Source organism: Ambystoma mexicanum, chromosome 6q (genome assembly GCF_040938575.1).
Source record: "Ambystoma mexicanum isolate Mex_15411 chromosome 6q, UKY_AmexF1_1, whole genome shotgun sequence".
Lineage (NCBI taxonomy): Eukaryota > Metazoa > Chordata > Amphibia > Caudata > Ambystomatidae > Ambystoma > Ambystoma mexicanum.
Window position 1 is genome coordinate 1,629,625,078 of NC_090937.1, and position 18,619 is coordinate 1,629,643,696.

An 18,619-nucleotide genomic window follows, 5' to 3' on the forward strand; every position below is an offset into this window, starting at 1 on the left:
GGGATTTATGGTAATTGAGTTGAGTTTCCAAACTGGCCCTTCCTTCCTTCCTTCCCATATCTGCCAGCTCGAGAAGGCTTGTTTTGTTGCACCTGGGAAGTAAAGTATCTATTTGCGAGAGAGAGAGAATGAGAGAGAGAGACAGAGAGAGAGAGACAGAGAGAGAAGGGGAAGGGGTGTTGGCAGTTAGGGTGTGAGCTAGAGAAATGAGGCCTGTCTGCAAAAGGCCATGGGATGGGAGTGCGTGGTTGCAGGTTGTTTGGCTTTGTAAGGCCTACTGCCCGCTTCACTCGAAAATGGGTCTAGGGTTGTCGGTTTGTAGGCTGTAAAAGCCCAGAAAAGCTTTTGTTCTCCAACCAGCAGAGTGGCGCAGCGGAAGCGTGCTGGGCCCATAACCCAGAGGTCGATGGATCGAAACCATCCTCTGCTAACTTTTTTCAAATTATGTTTTTGTGTCATGGCATTAGGGCACAAAGAGCTGTAAGTGCCTGGATGCAATGTCATTCCTTGAACTTGCTGCCTCGTTCCACTCTTGCGCTAAATAGGAGAGGGTCCCAGCCCAGCCAACAAAATGTACTGTTCAATCAAACCAAACTTAAAACCAAGCTCCTTTTTTAAGGGGTCCCGGGGAAATGTTGGGCTGACCGGCAAGACCTCATGATGCGAACTGCTTCTGCGTCAAACGCAAGCTTTTTTCATTCCCAGCCAATGACTTATTCTTATTTCTAAGGGCCGCTCCATCAGATAGCCCAGACAGGCAGGCGTTGGTGGTATAGTGGTGAGCATAGCTGCCTTCCAAGCAGTTGACCCGGGTTCGATTCCCGGCCAACGCAGATCAAATCTTTAAATTGTTCAAAATGCATTTTTTGGAAATCAGACTCATGCTGAAAGCAAAGCTGACACACTTTTCGTGAAAATCAAAACCCCATCCAGGAAAGGTTCTTGCATCCTAGTTTCTGCAACTGTCTATCGGTGAGGGGATTGAAGCGAGCAGGGCTCCTGGCCCCTCCCCGACAAAGCCCTGACGAAGGCCTGACAAAGGCCTATTCGCCTTGCCCTGACGGGCCTTGGTCCCAGCAGGCCACCGAGCACAGCACCTCAGCCTATTAGAGTGAGGTTTCAGGATCTCTCTCATCCTGTAAACCAACATACTGAAGAACGTGAAACGTGTGGCTGCGCTCCTCACATGCTGAAGCAGCAGCAGCCCTTTCCCTGAAGCAAAGTTCCTTCATTCCTCCCTCCCATAACCCTTAGCAGGGGATTTATGGTAATTGAGTTGAGTTTCCAAACTGGCCCTTCCTTCCTTCCTTCCCATATCTGCCAGCTCGAGAAGGCTTGTTTTGTTGCACCTGGGAAGTAAAGTATCTATTTGCGAGAGAGAGAGAATGAGAGAGAGAGACAGAGAGAGAGAGACAGAGAGAGAAGGGGAAGGGGTGTTGGCAGTTAGGGTGTGAGCTAGAGAAATGAGGCCTGTCTGCAAAAGGCCATGGGATGGGAGTGCGTGGTTGCAGGTTGTTTGGCTTTGTAAGGCCTACTGCCCGCTTCACTCGAAAATGGGTCTAGGGTTGTCGGTTTGTAGGCTGTAAAAGCCCAGAAAAGCTTTTGTTCTCCAACCAGCAGAGTGGCGCAGCGGAAGCGTGCTGGGCCCATAACCCAGAGGTCGATGGATCGAAACCATCCTCTGCTAACTTTTTTCAAATTATGTTTTTGTGTCATGGCATTAGGGCACAAAGAGCTGTAAGTGCCTGGATGCAATGTCATTCCTTGAACTTGCTGCCTCGTTCCACTCTTGCGCTAAATAGGAGAGGGTCCCAGCCCAGCCAACAAAATGTACTGTTCAATCAAACCAAACTTAAAACCAAGCTCCTTTTTTAAGGGGTCCCGGGGAAATGTTGGGCTGACCGGCAAGACCTCATGATGCGAACTGCTTCTGCGTCAAACGCAAGCTTTTTTCATTCCCAGCCAATGACTTATTCTTATTTCTAAGGGCCGCTCCATCAGATAGCCCAGACAGGCAGGCGTTGGTGGTATAGTGGTGAGCATAGCTGCCTTCCAAGCAGTTGACCCGGGTTCGATTCCCGGCCAACGCAGATCAAATCTTTAAATTGTTCAAAATGCATTTTTTGGAAATCAGACTCATGCTGAAAGCAAAGCTGACACACTTTTCGTGAAAATCAAAACCCCATCCAGGAAAGGTTCTTGCATCCTAGTTTCTGCAACTGTCTATCGGTGAGGGGATTGAAGCGAGCAGGGCTCCTGGCCCCTCCCCGACAAAGCCCTGACGAAGGCCTGACAAAGGCCTATTCGCCTTGCCCTGACGGGCCTTGGTCCCAGCAGGCCACCGAGCACAGCACCTCAGCCTATTAGAGTGAGGTTTCAGGATCTCTCTCATCCTGTAAACCAACATACTGAAGAAGGTGAAACGTGTGGCTGCGCTCCTCACATGCTGAAGCAGCAGCAGCCCTTTCCCTGAAGCAAAGTTCCTTCATTCCTCCCTCCCATAACCCTTAGCAGGGGATTTATGGTAATTGAGTTGAGTTTCCAAACTGGCCCTTCCTTCCTTCCTTCCCATATCTGCCAGCTCGAGAAGGCTTGTTTTGTTGCACCTGGGAAGTAAAGTATCTATTTGCGAGAGAGAGAGAATGAGAGAGAGAGACAGAGAGAGAGAGACAGAGAGAGAAGGGGAAGGGGTGTTGGCAGTTAGGGTGTGAGCTAGAGAAATGAGGCCTGTCTGCAAAAGGCCATGGGATGGGAGTGCGTGGTTGCAGGTTGTTTGGCTTTGTAAGGCCTACTGCCCGCTTCACTCGAAAATGGGTCTAGGGTTGTCGGTTTGTAGGCTGTAAAAGCCCAGAAAAGCTTTTGTTCTCCAACCAGCAGAGTGGCGCAGCGGAAGCGTGCTGGGCCCATAACCCAGAGGTCGATGGATCGAAACCATCCTCTGCTAACTTTTTTCAAATTATGTTTTTGTGTCATGGCATTAGGGCACAAAGAGCTGTAAGTGCCTGGATGCAATGTCATTCCTTGAACTTGCTGCCTCGTTCCACTCTTGCGCTAAATAGGAGAGGGTCCCAGCCCAGCCAACAAAATGTACTGTTCAATCAAACCAAACTTAAAACCAAGCTCCTTTTTTAAGGGGTCCCGGGGAAATGTTGGGCTGACCGGCAAGACCTCATGATGCGAACTGCTTCTGCGTCAAACGCAAGCTTTTTTCATTCCCAGCCAATGACTTATTCTTATTTCTAAGGGCCGCTCCATCAGATAGCCCAGACAGGCAGGCGTTGGTGGTATAGTGGTGAGCATAGCTGCCTTCCAAGCAGTTGACCCCGGTTCGATTCCCGGCCAACGCAGATCAAATCTTTAAATGTTCAAAATGCATTTTTTGGAAATCAGACTCATGCTGAAAGCAAAGCTGACACACTTTTCGTGAAAATCAAAACCCCATCCAGGAAAGGTTCTTGCATCCTAGTTTCTGCAACTGTCTATCGGTGAGGGGATTGAAGCGAGCAGGGCTCCTGGCCCCTCCCCGACAAAGGCCTGACAAAGGCCTATTCGCCTTGCCCTGACGGGCCAAGGTCCCAGCAGGCCACCGAGCACAGCACCTCAGCCTATTAGAGTGAGGTTTCAGGATCTCTCTCATCCTGTAAACCAACATACTGAAGAAGGTGGAACGTGTGGCTGCGCTCCTCACATGCTGAAGCAGCAGCAGCCCTTTCCCTGAAGCAAAGTTCCTTCATTCGTCCCTCCCATAACCCTTAGCAGGGGATTTATGGTAATTGAGTTGAGTTTCCAAACTGGCCCTTCCTTCCTTCCTTCCCATATCTGCCAGCTCGAGAAGGCTTGTTTTGTTGCACCTGGGAAGTAAAGTATCTATTTGCGAGAGAGAGAGAATGAGAGAGAGAGACAGAGAGAGAGAGACAGAGAGAGAAGGGGAAGGGGTGTTGGCAGTTAGGGTGTGAGCTAGAGAAATGAGGCCTGTCTGCAAAAGGCCATGGGATGGGAGTGCGTGGTTGCAGGTTGTTTGGCTTTGTAAGGCCTACTGCCCGCTTCACTCGAAACTGGGTCTAGGGTTGTCGGTTTGTAGGCTGTAAAAGCCCATAAAAGCGCTTGTTCTCCAACCAGCAGAGTGGCGCAGCGGAAGCGTGCTGGGCCCATAACCCAGAGGTCGATGGATCGAAACCATCCTCTGCTAACTTTTTTCAAATTATGTTTTTGTGTCATGGCATTAGGGCACAAAGAGCTGTAAGTGCCTGGATGCAATGTCATTCCTTGAACTTGCTGCCTCGTTCCACTCTTGCGCTAAATAGGAGAGGGTCCCAGCCCAGCCAACAAAATGTACTGTTCAATCAAACCAAACTTAAAACCAAGCTCCTTTTTTAAGGGGTCCCGGGGAAATGTTGGGCTGACCGGCAAGACCTCATGATGCGAACTGCTTCTGCGTCAAATGCAAGCTTTTTTCATTCCCAGCCAATGACTTATTCTTATTTCTAAGGGCCGCTCCATCAGATAGTCCAGACAGGCAGGCGTTGGTGGTATAGTGGTGAGCATAGCTGCCTTCCAAGCAGTTGACCCGGGTTCGATTCCCGGCCAACGCAGATCAAATCTTTAAATTGTTCAAAATGCATTTTTTGGAAATCAGACTCATGCTGAAAGCAAAGCTGACACACTTTTCGTGAAAATCAAAACCCCATCCAGGAAAGGTTCTTGCATCCTAGTTTCTGCAACTGTCTATCGGTGAGGGGATTGAAGCGAGCAGGGCTCCTGGCCCCTCCCCGACAAAGCCCTGACGAAGGCCTGACAAAGGCCTATTCGCCTTGCCCTGACGGGCCTTGGTCCCAGCAGGCCACCGAGCACAGCACCTCAGCCTATTAGAGTGAGGTTTCAGGATCTCTCTCATCCTGTAAACCAACATACTGAAGAAGGTGAAACGTGTGGCTGCGCTCCTCACATGCTGAAGCAGCAGCAGCCCTTTCCCTGAAGCAAAGTTCCTTCATTCCTCCCTCCCATAACCCTTAGCAGGGGATTTATGGTAATTGAGTTGAGTTTCCAAACTGGCCCTTCCTTCCTTCCTTCCCATATCTGCCAGCTCGAGAAGGCTTGTTTTGTTGCACCTGGGAAGTAAAGTATCTATTTGCGAGAGAGAGAGAATGAGAGAGAGAGACAGAGAGAGAGAGACAGAGAGAGAAGGGGAAGGGGTGTTGGCAGTTAGGGTGTGAGCTAGAGAAATGAGGCCTGTCTGCAAAAGGCCATGGGATGGGAGTGCGTGGTTGCAGGTTGTTTGGCTTTGTAAGGCCTACTGCCCGCTTCACTCGAAACTGGGTCTAGGGTTGTCGGTTTGTAGGCTGTAAAAGCCCAGAAAAGCTCTTGTTCTCCAACCAGCAGAGTGGCGCAGCGGAAGCGTGCTGGGCCCATAACCCAGAGGTCGATGGATCGAAACCATCTTCTGCTAACTTTTTTCAAATTATGTTTTTGTGTCATGGCATTAGGGCACAAAGAGCTGTAAGTGCCTGGATGCAATGTCATTCCTTGAACTTGCTGCCTCGTTCCACTCTTGCGCTAAATAGGAGAGGGTCCCAGCCCAGCCAACAAAATGTACTGTTCAATCAAACCAAACTTAAAACCAAGCTCCTTTTTTAAGGGGTCCCGGGGAAATGTTGGGCTGACCGGCAAGACCTCATGATGCGAACTGCTTCTGCGTCAAACGCAAGCTTTTTTCATTCCCAGCCAATGACTTATTCTTATTTCTAAGGGCTGCTCCATCTGATAGCCCAGACAGGCAGGCGTTGGTGGTATAGTGGTGAGCATAGCTGCCTTCCAAGCAGTTGACCCGGGTTCGATTCCCGGCCAACGCAGATCAAATCTTTAAATTGTTCAAAATGCATTTTTTGGAAATCAGACTCATGCTGAAAGCAAAGCTGACACACTTTTCGTGAAAATCAAAACCCCATCCAGGAAAGGTTCTTGCATCCTAGTTTCTGCAACTGTCTATCGGTGAGGGGATTGAAGCGAGCAGGGCTCCTGGCCCCTCCCCGACAAAGCCCTGACGAAGGCCTGACAAAGGCCTATTCGCCTTGCCCTGACGGGCCTTGGTCCCAGCAGGCCACCGAGCACAGCACCTCAGCCTATTAGAGTGAGGTTTCAGGATCTCTCTCATCCTGTAAACCAACATACTGAAGAAGGTGAAACGTGTGGCTGCGCTCCTCACATGCTGAAGCAGCAGCAGCCCTTTCCCTGAAGCAAAGTTCCTTCATTCCTCCCTCCCATAACCCTTAGCAGGGGATTTATGGTAATTGAGTTGAGTTTCCAAACTGGCCCTTCCTTCCTTCCTTCCCATATCTGCCAGCTCGAGAAGGCTTGTTTTGTTGCACCTGGGAAGTAAAGTATCTATTTGCGAGAGAGAGAGAATGAGAGAGAGAGACAGAGAGAGAGAGACAGAGAGAGAAGGGGAAAGGGTGTTGGCAGTTAGGGTGTGAGCTAGAGAAATGAGGCCTGTCTGCAAAAGGCCATGGGATGGGAGTGCGTGGTTGCAGGTTGTTTGGCTTTGTAAGGCCTACTGCCCGCTTCACTCGAAACTGGGTCTAGGGTTGTCGGTTTGTAGGCTGTAAAAGCCCATAAAAGCTCTTGTTCTCCAACCAGCAGAGTGGCGCAGCGGAAGCGTGCTGGGCCCATAACCCAGAGGTCGATGGATCGAAACCATCCTCTGCTAACTTTTTTCAAATTATGTTTTTGTGTCATGGCATTAGGGCACAAAGAGCTGTAAGTGCCTGGATGCAATGTCATTCCTTGAACTTGCTGCCTCGTTCCACTCTTGCGCTAAATAGGAGAGGGTCCCAGCCCAGCCAACAAAATGTACTGTTCAATCAAACCAAACTTAAAACCAAGCTCCTTTTTTAAGGGGTCCCGGGGAAATGTTGGGCTGACCGGCAAGACCTCATGATGCGAACTGCTTCTGCGTCAAACGCAAGCTTTTTTCATTCCCAGCCAATGACTTATTCTTATTTCTAAGGGCCGCTCCATCAGATAGCCCAGACAGGCAGGCGTTGGTGGTATAGTGGTGAGCATAGCTGCCTTCCAAGCAGTTGACCCCGGTTCGATTCCCGGCCAACGCAGATCAAATCTTTAAATTGTTCAAAATGCATTTTTTGGAAATCAGACTCATGCTGAAAGCAAAGCTGACACACTTTTCGTGAAAATCAAAACCCCATCCAGGAAAGGTTCTTGCATCCTAGTTTCTGCAACTGTCTATCGGTGAGGGGATTGAAGCGAGCAGGGCTCCTGGCCCCTCCCCGACAAAGGCCTGACAAAGGCCTATTCGCCTTGCCCTGACGGGCCAAGGTCCCAGCAGGCCACCGAGCACAGCACCTCAGCCTATTAGAGTGAGGTTTCAGGATCTCTCTCATCCTGTAAACCAACATACTGAAGAAGGTGAAACGTGTGGCTGCGCTCCTCACATGCTGAAGCAGCAGCAGCCCTTTCCCTGAAGCAAAGTTCCTTCATTCCTCCCTCCCATAACCCTTAGCAGGGGATTTATGGTAATTGAGTTGAGTTTCCAAACTGGCCCTTCCTTCCTTCCTTCCCATATCTGCCAGCTCGAGAAGGCTTGTTTTGTTGCACCTGGGAAGTAAAGTATCTATTTGCGAGAGAGAGAGAATGAGAGAGAGAGACAGAGAGAGAGAGACAGAGAGAGAAGGGGAAGGGGTGTTGGCAGTTAGGGTGTGAGCTAGAGAAATGAGGCCTGTCTGCAAAAGGCCATGGGATGGGAGTGCGTGGTTGCAGGTTGTTTGGCTTTGTAAGGCCTACTGCCCGCTTCACTCGAAAATGGGTCTAGGGTTGTCGGTTTGTAGGCTGTAAAAGCCCAGAAAAGCTTTTGTTCTCCAACCAGCAGAGTGGCGCAGCGGAAGCGTGCTGGGCCCATAACCCAGAGGTCGATGGATCGAAACCATCCTCTGCTAACTTTTTTCAAATTATGTTTTTGTGTCATGGCATTAGGGCACAAAGAGCTGTAAGTGCCTGGATGCAATGTCATTCCTTGAACTTGCTGCCTCGTTCCACTCTTGCGCTAAATAGGAGAGGGTCCCAGCCCAGCCAACAAAATGTACTGTTCAATCAAACCAAACTTAAAACCAAGCTCCTTTTTTAAGGGGTCCCGGGGAAATGTTGGGCTGACCGGCAAGACCTCATGATGCGAACTGCTTCTGCGTCAAACGCAAGCTTTTTTCATTCCCAGCCAATGACTTATTCTTATTTCTAAGGGCCGCTCCATCAGATAGCCCAGACAGGCAGGCGTTGGTGGTATAGTGGTGAGCATAGCTGCCTTCCAAGCAGTTGACCCCGGTTCGATTCCCGGCCAACGCAGATCAAATCTTTAAATGTTCAAAATGCATTTTTTGGAAATCAGACTCATGCTGAAAGCAAAGCTGACACACTTTTCGTGAAAATCAAAACCCCATCCAGGAAAGGTTCTTGCATCCTAGTTTCTGCAACTGTCTATCGGTGAGGGGATTGAAGCGAGCAGGGCTCCTGGCCCCTCCCCGACAAAGGCCTGACAAAGGCCTATTCGCCTTGCCCTGACGGGCCAAGGTCCCAGCAGGCCACCGAGCACAGCACCTCAGCCTATTAGAGTGAGGTTTCAGGATCTCTCTCATCCTGTAAACCAACATACTGAAGAAGGTGGAACGTGTGGCTGCGCTCCTCACATGCTGAAGCAGCAGCAGCCCTTTCCCTGAAGCAAAGTTCCTTCATTCCTCCCTCCCATAACCCTTAGCAGGGGATTTATGGTAATTGAGTTGAGTTTCCAAACTGGCCCTTCCTTCCTTCCTTCCCATATCTGCCAGCTCGAGAAGGCTTGTTTTGTTGCACCTGGGAAGTAAAGTATCTATTTGCGAGAGAGAGAGAATGAGAGAGAGAGACAGAGAGAGAGAGACAGAGAGAGAAGGGGAAGGGGTGTTGGCAGTTAGGGTGTGAGCTAGAGAAATGAGGCCTGTCTGCAAAAGGCCATGGGATGGGAGTGCGTGGTTGCAGGTTGTTTGGCTTTGTAAGGCCTACTGCCCGCTTCACTCGAAACTGGGTCTAGGGTTGTCGGTTTGTAGGCTGTAAAAGCCCATAAAAGCGCTTGTTCTCCAACCAGCAGAGTGGCGCAGCGGAAGCGTGCTGGGCCCATAACCCAGAGGTCGATGGATCGAAACCATCCTCTGCTAACTTTTTTCAAATTATGTTTTTGTGTCATGGCATTAGGGCACAAAGAGCTGTAAGTGCCTGGATGCAATGTCATTCCTTGAACTTGCTGCCTCGTTCCACTCTTGCGCTAAATAGGAGAGGGTCCCAGCCCAGCCAACAAAATGTACTGTTCAATCAAACCAAACTTAAAACCAAGCTCCTTTTTTAAGGGGTCCCGGGGAAATGTTGGGCTGACCGGCAAGACCTCATGATGCGAACTGCTTCTGCGTCAAATGCAAGCTTTTTTCATTCCCAGCCAATGACTTATTCTTATTTCTAAGGGCCGCTCCATCAGATAGTCCAGACAGGCAGGCGTTGGTGGTATAGTGGTGAGCATAGCTGCCTTCCAAGCAGTTGACCCGGGTTCGATTCCCGGCCAACGCAGATCAAATCTTTAAATTGTTCAAAATGCATTTTTTGGAAATCAGACTCATGCTGAAAGCAAAGCTGACACACTTTTCGTGAAAATCAAAACCCCATCCAGGAAAGGTTCTTGCATCCTAGTTTCTGCAACTGTCTATCGGTGAGGGGATTGAAGCGAGCAGGGCTCCTGGCCCCTCCCCGACAAAGCCCTGACGAAGGCCTGACAAAGGCCTATTCGCCTTGCCCTGACGGGCCTTGGTCCCAGCAGGCCACCGAGCACAGCACCTCAGCCTATTAGAGTGAGGTTTCAGGATCTCTCTCATCCTGTAAACCAACATACTGAAGAAGGTGAAACGTGTGGCTGCGCTCCTCACATGCTGAAGCAGCAGCAGCCCTTTCCCTGAAGCAAAGTTCCTTCATTCCTCCCTCCCATAACCCTTAGCAGGGGATTTATGGTAATTGAGTTGAGTTTCCAAACTGGCCCTTCCTTCCTTCCTTCCCATATCTGCCAGCTCGAGAAGGCTTGTTTTGTTGCACCTGGGAAGTAAAGTATCTATTTGCGAGAGAGAGAGAATGAGAGAGAGAGACAGAGAGAGAGAGACAGAGAGAGAAGGGGAAGGGGTGTTGGCAGTTAGGGTGTGAGCTAGAGAAATGAGGCCTGTCTGCAAAAGGCCATGGGATGGGAGTGCGTGGTTGCAGGTTGTTTGGCTTTGTAAGGCCTACTGCCCGCTTCACTCGAAACTGGGTCTAGGGTTGTCGGTTTGTAGGCTGTAAAAGCCCAGAAAAGCTCTTGTTCTCCAACCAGCAGAGTGGCGCAGCGGAAGCGTGCTGGGCCCATAACCCAGAGGTCGATGGATCGAAACCATCTTCTGCTAACTTTTTTCAAATTATGTTTTTGTGTCATGGCATTAGGGCACAAAGAGCTGTAAGTGCCTGGATGCAATGTCATTCCTTGAACTTGCTGCCTCGTTCCACTCTTGCGCTAAATAGGAGAGGGTCCCAGCCCAGCCAACAAAATGTACTGTTCAATCAAACCAAACTTAAAACCAAGCTCCTTTTTTAAGGGGTCCCGGGGAAATGTTGGGCTGACCGGCAAGACCTCATGATGCGAACTGCTTCTGCGTCAAACGCAAGCTTTTTTCATTCCCAGCCAATGACTTATTCTTATTTCTAAGGGCCGCTCCATCAGATAGCCCAGACAGGCAGGCGTTGGTGGTATAGTGGTGAGCATAGCTGCCTTCCAAGCAGTTGACCCGGGTTCGATTCCCGGCCAACGCAGATCAAATCTTTAAATTGTTCAAAATGCATTTTTTGGAAATCAGACTCATGCTGAAAGCAAAGCTGACACACTTTTCGTGAAAATCAAAACCCCATCCAGGAAAGGTTCTTGCATCCTAGTTTCTGCAACTGTCTATCGGTGAGGGGATTGAAGCGAGCAGGGCTCCTGGCCCCTCCCCGACAAAGCCCTGACGAAGGCCTGACAAAGGCCTATTCGCCTTGCCCTGACGGGCCTTGGTCCCAGCAGGCCACCGAGCACAGCACCTCAGCCTATTAGAGTGAGGTTTCAGGATCTCTCTCATCCTGTAAACCAACATACTGAAGAAGGTGAAACGTGTGGCTGCGCTCCTCACATGCTGAAGCAGCAGCAGCCCTTTCCCTGAAGCAAAGTTCCTTCATTCCTCCCTCCCATAACCCTTAGCAGGGGATTTATGGTAATTGAGTTGAGTTTCCAAACTGGCCCTTCCTTCCTTCCTTCCCATATCTGCCAGCTCGAGAAGGCTTGTTTTGTTGCACCTGGGAAGTAAAGTATCTATTTGCGAGAGAGAGAGAATGAGAGAGAGAGACAGAGAGAGAGAGACAGAGAGAGAAGGGGAAGGGGTGTTGGCAGTTAGGGTGTGAGCTAGAGAAATGAGGCCTGTCTGCAAAAGGCCATGGGATGGGAGTGCGTGGTTGCAGGTTGTTTGGCTTTGTAAGGCCTACTGCCCGCTTCACTCGAAACTGGGTCTAGGGTTGTCGGTTTGTAGGCTGTAAAAGCCCAGAAAAGCTCTTGTTCTCCAACCAGCAGAGTGGCGCAGCGGAAGCGTGCTGGGCCCATAACCCAGAGGTCGATGGATCGAAACCATCTTCTGCTAACTTTTTTCAAATTATGTTTTTGTGTCATGGCATTAGGGCACAAAGAGCTGTAAGTGCCTGGATGCAATGTCATTCCTTGAACTTGCTGCCTCGTTCCACTCTTGCGCTAAATAGGAGAGGGTCCCAGCCCAGCCAACAAAATGTACTGTTCAATCAAACCAAACTTAAAACCAAGCTCCTTTTTTAAGGGGTCCCGGGGAAATGTTGGGCTGACCGGCAAGACCTCATGATGCGAACTGCTTCTGCGTCAAACGCAAGCTTTTTTCATTCCCAGCCAATGACTTATTCTTATTTCTAAGGGCCGCTCCATCAGATAGCCCAGACAGGCAGGCGTTGGTGGTATAGTGGTGAGCATAGCTACCTTCCAAGCAGTTGACCCGGGTTCGATTCCCGGCCAACGCAGATCAAATCTTTAAATTGTTCAAAATGCATTTTTTGGAAATCAGACTCATGCTGAAAGCAAAGCTGACACACTTTTCGTGAAAATCAAAACCCCATCCAGGAAAGGTTCTTGCATCCTAGTTTCTGCAACTGTCTATCGGTGAGGGGATTGAAGCGAGCAGGGCTCCTGGCCCCTCCCCGACAAAGCCCTGACGAAGGCCTGACAAAGGCCTATTCGCCTTGCCCTGACGGGCCTTGGTCCCAGCAGGCCACCGAGCACAGCACCTCAGCCTATTAGAGTGAGGTTTCAGGATCTCTCTCATCCTGTAAACCAACATACTGAAGAAGGTGAAACGTGTGGCTGCGCTCCTCACATGCTGAAGCAGCAGCAGCCCTTTCCCTGAAGCAAAGTTCCTTCATTCCTCCCTCCCATAACCCTTAGCAGGGGATTTATGGTAATTGAGTTGAGTTTCCAAACTGGCCCTTCCTTCCTTCCTTCCCATATCTGCCAGCTCGAGAAGGCTTGTTTTGTTGCACCTGGGAAGTAAAGTATCTATTTGCGAGAGAGAGAGAATGAGAGAGAGAGACAGAGAGAGAGAGACAGAGAGAGAAGGGGAAAGGGTGTTGGCAGTTAGGGTGTGAGCTAGAGAAATGAGGCCTGTCTGCAAAAGGCCATGGGATGGGAGTGCGTGGTTGCAGGTTGTTTGGCTTTGTAAGGCCTACTGCCCGCTTCACTCGAAACTGGGTCTAGGGTTGTCGGTTTGTAGGCTGTAAAAGCCCATAAAAGCTCTTGTTCTCCAACCAGCAGAGTGGCGCAGCGGAAGCGTGCTGGGCCCATAACCCAGAGGTCGATGGATCGAAACCATCCTCTGCTAACTTTTTTCAAATTATGTTTTTGTGTCATGGCATTAGGGCACAAAGAGCTGTAAGTGCCTGGATGCAATGTCATTCCTTGAACTTGCTGCCTCGTTCCACTCTTGCGCTAAATAGGAGAGGGTCCCAGCCCAGCCAACAAAATGTACTGTTCAATCAAACCAAACTTAAAACCAAGCTCCTTTTTTAAGGGGTCCCGGGGAAATGTTGGGCTGACCGGCAAGACCTCATGATGCGAACTGCTTCTGCGTCAAACGCAAGCTTTTTTCATTCCCAGCCAATGACTTATTCTTATTTCTAAGGGCCGCTCCATCAGATAGCCCAGACAGGCAGGCGTTGGTGGTATAGTGGTGAGCATAGCTGCCTTCCAAGCAGTTGACCCCGGTTCGATTCCCGGCCAACGCAGATCAAATCTTTAAATTGTTCAAAATGCATTTTTTGGAAATCAGACTCATGCTGAAAGCAAAGCTGACACACTTTTCGTGAAAATCAAAACCCCATCCAGGAAAGGTTCTTGCATCCTAGTTTCTGCAACTGTCTATCGGTGAGGGGATTGAAGCGAGCAGGGCTCCTGGCCCCTCCCCGACAAAGGCCTGACAAAGGCCTATTCGCCTTGCCCTGACGGGCCAAGGTCCCAGCAGGCCACCGAGCACAGCACCTCAGCCTATTAGAGTGAGGTTTCAGGATCTCTCTCATCCTGTAAACCAACATACTGAAGAAGGTGAAACGTGTGGCTGCGCTCCTCACATGCTGAAGCAGCAGCAGCCCTTTCCCTGAAGCAAAGTTCCTTCATTCCTCCCTCCCATAACCCTTAGCAGGGGATTTATGGTAATTGAGTTGAGTTTCCAAACTGGCCCTTCCTTCCTTCCTTCCCATATCTGCCAGCTCGAGAAGGCTTGTTTTGTTGCACCTGGGAAGTAAAGTATCTATTTGCGAGAGAGAGAGAATGAGAGAGAGAGACAGAGAGAGAGAGACAGAGAGAGAAGGGGAAGGGGTGTTGGCAGTTAGGGTGTGAGCTAGAGAAATGAGGCCTGTCTGCAAAAGGCCATGGGATGGGAGTGCGTGGTTGCAGGTTGTTTGGCTTTGTAAGGCCTACTGCCCGCTTCACTCGAAAATGGGTCTAGGGTTGTCGGTTTGTAGGCTGTAAAAGCCCAGAAAAGCTTTTGTTCTCCAACCAGCAGAGTGGCGCAGCGGAAGCGTGCTGGGCCCATAACCCAGAGGTCGATGGATCGAAACCATCCTCTGCTAACTTTTTTCAAATTATGTTTTTGTGTCATGGCATTAGGGCACAAAGAGCTGTAAGTGCCTGGATGCAATGTCATTCCTTGAACTTGCTGCCTCGTTCCACTCTTGCGCTAAATAGGAGAGGGTCCCAGCCCAGCCAACAAAATGTACTGTTCAATCAAACCAAACTTAAAACCAAGCTCCTTTTTTAAGGGGTCCCGGGGAAATGTTGGGCTGACCGGCAAGACCTCATGATGCGAACTGCTTCTGCGTCAAACGCAAGCTTTTTTCATTCCCAGCCAATGACTTATTCTTATTTCTAAGGGCCGCTCCATCAGATAGCCCAGACAGGCAGGCGTTGGTGGTATAGTGGTGAGCATAGCTGCCTTCCAAGCAGTTGACCCGGGTTCGATTCCCTGCCAACGCAGATCAAATCTTTAAATTGTTCAAAATGCATTTTTTGGAAATCAGACTCATGCTGAAAGCAAAGCTGACACACTTTTCGTGAAAATCAAAACCCCATCCAGGAAAGGTTCTTGCATCCTAGTTTCTGCAACTGTCTATCGGTGAGGGGATTGAAGCGAGCAGGGCTCCTGGCCCCTCCCCGACAAAGGCCTGACAAAGGCCTATTCGCCTTGCCCTGACGGGCCTTGGTCCCAGCAGGCCACCGAGCACAGCACCTCAGCCTATTAGAGTGAGGTTTCAGGATCTCTCTCATCCTGTAAACCAACATACTGAAGAAGGTGAAACGTGTGGCTGCGCTCCTCACATGCTGAAGCAGCAGCAGCCCTTTCCCTGAAGCAAAGTTCCTTCATTCCTCCCTCCCATAACCCTTAGCAGGGGATTTATGGTAATTGAGTTGAGTTTCCAAACTGGCCCTTCCTTCCTTCCTTCCCATATCTGCCAGCTCGAGAAGGCTTGTTTTGTTGCACCTGGGAAGTAAAGTATCTATTTGCGAGAGAGAGAGAATGAGAGAGAGAGACAGAGAGAGAGAGACAGAGAGAGAAGGGGAAGGGGTGTTGGCAGTTAGGGTGTGAGCTAGAGAAATGAGGCCTGTCTGCAAAAGGCCATGGGATGGGAGTGCGTGGTTGCAGGTTGTTTGGCTTTGTAAGGCCTACTGCCCGCTTCACTCGAAAATGGGTCTAGGGTTGTCGGTTTGTAGGCTGTAAAAGCCCAGAAAAGCTTTTGTTCTCCAACCAGCAGAGTGGCGCAGCGGAAGCGTGCTGGGCCCATAACCCAGAGGTCGATGGATCGAAACCATCCTCTGCTAACTTTTTTCAAATTATGTTTTTGTGTCATGGCATTAGGGCACAAAGAGCTGTAAGTGCCTGGATGCAATGTCATTCCTTGAACTTGCTGCCTCGTTCCACTCTTGCGCTAAATAGGAGAGGGTCCCAGCCCAGCCAACAAAATGTACTGTTCAATCAAACCAAACTTAAAACTAAGCTCCTTTTTTAAGGGGTCCCGGGGAAATGTTGGGCTGACCGGCAAGATCTCATGATGCGAACTGCTTCTGCGTCAAACGCAAGCTTTTTTCATTCCCAGCCAATGACTTATTCTTATTTCTAAGGGCCGCTCCATCAGATAGCCCAGACAGGCAGGCGTTGGTGGTATAGTGGTGAGCATAGCTGCCTTCCAAGCAGTTGACCCGGGTTCGATTCCCGGCCAACGCAGATCAAATCTTTAAATTGTTCAAAATGCATTTTTTGGAAATCAGACTCATTCTGAAAGCAAAGCTGACACACTTTTCGTGAAAATCAAAACCCCATCCAGGAAAGGTTCTTGCATCCTAGTTTCTGCAACTGTCTATCGGTGAGGGGATTGAAGCGAGCAGGGCTCCTGGCCCCTCCCCGACAAAGCCCTGACGAAGGCCTGACAAAGGCCTATTCGCCTTGCCCTGACGGGCCTTGGTCCCAGCAGGCCACCGAGCACAGCACCTCAGCCTATTAGAGTGAGGTTTCAGGATCTCTCTCATCCTGTAAACCAACATACTGAAGAAGGTGAAACGTGTGGCTGCGCTCCTCACATGCTGAAGCAGCAGCAGCCCTTTCCCTGAAGCAAAGTTCCTTCATTCCTCCCTCCCATAACCCTTAGCAGGGGATTTATGGTAATTGAGTTGAGTTTCCAAACTGGCCCTTCCTTCCTTCCTTCCCATATCTGCCAGCTCGAGAAGGCTTGTTTTGTTGCACCTGGGAAGTAAAGTATCTATTTGCGAGAGAGAGAGAATGAGAGAGAGAGACAGAGAGAGAGAGACAGAGAGAGAAGGGGAAGGGGTGTTGGCAGTTAGGGTGTGAGCTAGAGAAATGAGGCCTGTCTGCAAAAGGCCATGGGATGGGAGTGCGTGGTTGCAGGTTGTTTGGCTTTGTAAGGCCTACTGCCCGCTTCACTCGAAAATGGGTCTAGGGTTGTCGGTTTGTAGGCTGTAAAAGCCCAGAAAAGCTTTTGTTCTCCAACCAGCAGAGTGGCGCAGCGGAAGCGTGCTGGGCCCATAACCCAGAGGTCGATGGATCGAAACCATCCTCTGCTAACTTTTTTCAAATTATGTTTTTGTGTCATGGCATTAGGGCACAAAGAGCTGTAAGTGCCTGGATGCAATGTCATTCCTTGAACTTGCTGCCTCGTTCCACTCTTGCGCTAAATAGGAGAGGGTCCCAGCCCAGCCAACAAAATGTACTGTTCAATCAAACCAAACTTAAAACCAAGCTCCTTTTTTAAGGGGTCCCGGGGAAATGTTGGGCTGACCGGCAAGACCTCATGATGCGAACTGCTTCTGCGTCAAACGCAAGCTTTTTTCATTCCCAGCCAATGACTTATTCTTATTTCTAAGGGCCGCTCCATCAGATAGCCCAGACAGGCAGGCGTTGGTGGTATAGTGGTGAGCATAGCTGCCTTCCAAGCAGTTGACCCCGGTTCGATTCCCGGCCAACGCAGATCAAATCTTTAAATGTTCAAAATGCATTTTTTGGAAATCAGACTCATGCTGAAAGCAAAGCTGACACACTTTTCGTGAAAATCAAAACCCCATCCAGGAAAGGTTCTTGCATCCTAGTTTCTGCAACTGTCTATCGGTGAGGGGATTGAAGCGAGCAGGGCTCCTGGCCCCTCCCCGACAAAGGCCTGACAAAGGCCTATTCGCCTTGCCCTGACGGGCCAAGGTCCCAGCAGGCCACCGAGCACAGCACCTCAGCCTATTAGAGTGAGGTTTCAGGATCTCTCTCATCCTGTAAACCAACATACTGAAGAAGGTGAAACGTGTGGCTGCGCTCCTCACATGCTGAAGCAGCAGCAGCCCTTTCCCTGAAGCAAAGTTCCTTCATTCCTCCCTCCCATAACCCTTAGCAGGGGATTTATGGTAATTGAGTTGAGTTTCCGAACTGGCCCTTCCTTCCTTCCTTCCCATATCTGCCAGCTCGAGAAGGCTTGTTTTGTTGCACCTGGGAAGTAAAGTATCTATTTGCGAGAGAGAGAGAATGAGAGAGAGAGACAGAGAGAGAGAGACAGAGAGAGAAGGGGAAGGGGTGTTGGCAGTTAGGGTGTGAGCTAGAGAAATGAGGCCTGTCTGCAAAAGGCCATGGGATGGGAGTGCGTGGTTGCAGGTTGTTTGGCTTTGTAAGGCCTACTGCCCGCTTCACTCGAAAATGGGTCTAGGGTTGTCGGTTTGTAGGCTGTAAAAGCCCAGAAAAGCTTTTGTTCTTTACCAGCAGAGTGGCGCAGCAGAAGCGTGCTGGGCCCATAACCCAGAGGTCGATGGATCGAAACCATCCTCTGCTAACTTTTTTCAAATTATGTTTTTGTGTCATGGCATTAGGGCACAAAGAGCTGTAAGTGCCTGGATGCAATGTCATTCCTTGAACTTGCTGCCTCGTTCCACTCTTGCGCTAAATAGGAGAGGGTCCCAGCCCAGCCAACAAAATGTACTGTTCAATCAAACCAAACTTAAAACCAAGCTCCTTTTTTAAGGGGTCCCGGGGAAATGTTGGGCTGACCGGCAAGACCTCATGATGCGAACTGCTTCTGCGTCAAACGCGCAAGCTTTTTTCATTCCCAGCCAATGACTTATTCTTATTTCTAAGGGCCGCTCCATCAGATAGCCCAGACAGGCAGGCGTTGGTGGTATAGTGGTGAGCATAGCTGCCTTCCCAGCAGTTGACCCGGGTTTGATTCCCGGCCAACGCAGATCAAATCTTTAAATTGTTCAAAATGCATTTTTTGGAAATCAGACTCGTGCTGAAAGCAAAGCTGACACACTTTTCGTGAAAATCAAAACCCCATCCAGGAAAGGTTCTTGCATCCTAGTTTCTGCAACTGTCTATCGGTGAGGGGATTGAAGCGAGCAGGGCTCCTGGCCCCTCCCCGACAAAGGCCTGACAAAGGCCTATTCGCCTTGCCCTGACGGGCCTTGGTCCCAGCAGGCCACCGAGCACAGCACCTC

At 49.9% G+C, this 18,619-nt stretch overlaps 7 non-coding genes across 7 annotated transcripts; all 7 read left to right on the forward strand.

Moving 5' to 3' along the window:
- Positions 1–761: 761 nt before the first annotated feature.
- On the forward strand, positions 762–833 carry TRNAG-UCC (transfer RNA glycine (anticodon UCC)). Its single transcript has one exon. It is a non-coding gene; the product is annotated as a tRNA-Gly (tRNA).
- Positions 834–2,018: 1,185 nt separating this feature from the next.
- On the forward strand, positions 2,019–2,090 carry TRNAG-UCC (transfer RNA glycine (anticodon UCC)). The gene has a single exon. It is a non-coding gene; the product is annotated as a tRNA-Gly (tRNA).
- A 2,430-nt stretch (positions 2,091–4,520) lies between these two features.
- On the forward strand, positions 4,521–4,592 carry TRNAG-UCC (transfer RNA glycine (anticodon UCC)). Its single transcript has one exon. It is a non-coding gene; the product is annotated as a tRNA-Gly (tRNA).
- A 1,185-nt stretch (positions 4,593–5,777) lies between these two features.
- On the forward strand, positions 5,778–5,849 carry TRNAG-UCC (transfer RNA glycine (anticodon UCC)). Its single transcript has one exon. It is a non-coding gene; the product is annotated as a tRNA-Gly (tRNA).
- Positions 5,850–9,525: 3,676 nt separating this feature from the next.
- TRNAG-UCC (transfer RNA glycine (anticodon UCC)) lies at positions 9,526–9,597 on the forward strand. The gene has a single exon. It is a non-coding gene; the product is annotated as a tRNA-Gly (tRNA).
- A 1,185-nt stretch (positions 9,598–10,782) lies between these two features.
- On the forward strand, positions 10,783–10,854 carry TRNAG-UCC (transfer RNA glycine (anticodon UCC)). The gene has a single exon. It is a non-coding gene; the product is annotated as a tRNA-Gly (tRNA).
- Positions 10,855–15,788: 4,934 nt separating this feature from the next.
- Positions 15,789–15,860, forward strand: TRNAG-UCC (transfer RNA glycine (anticodon UCC)). Its single transcript has one exon. It is a non-coding gene; the product is annotated as a tRNA-Gly (tRNA).
- The last annotated feature ends 2,759 nt before the right edge of the window (positions 15,861–18,619 follow it).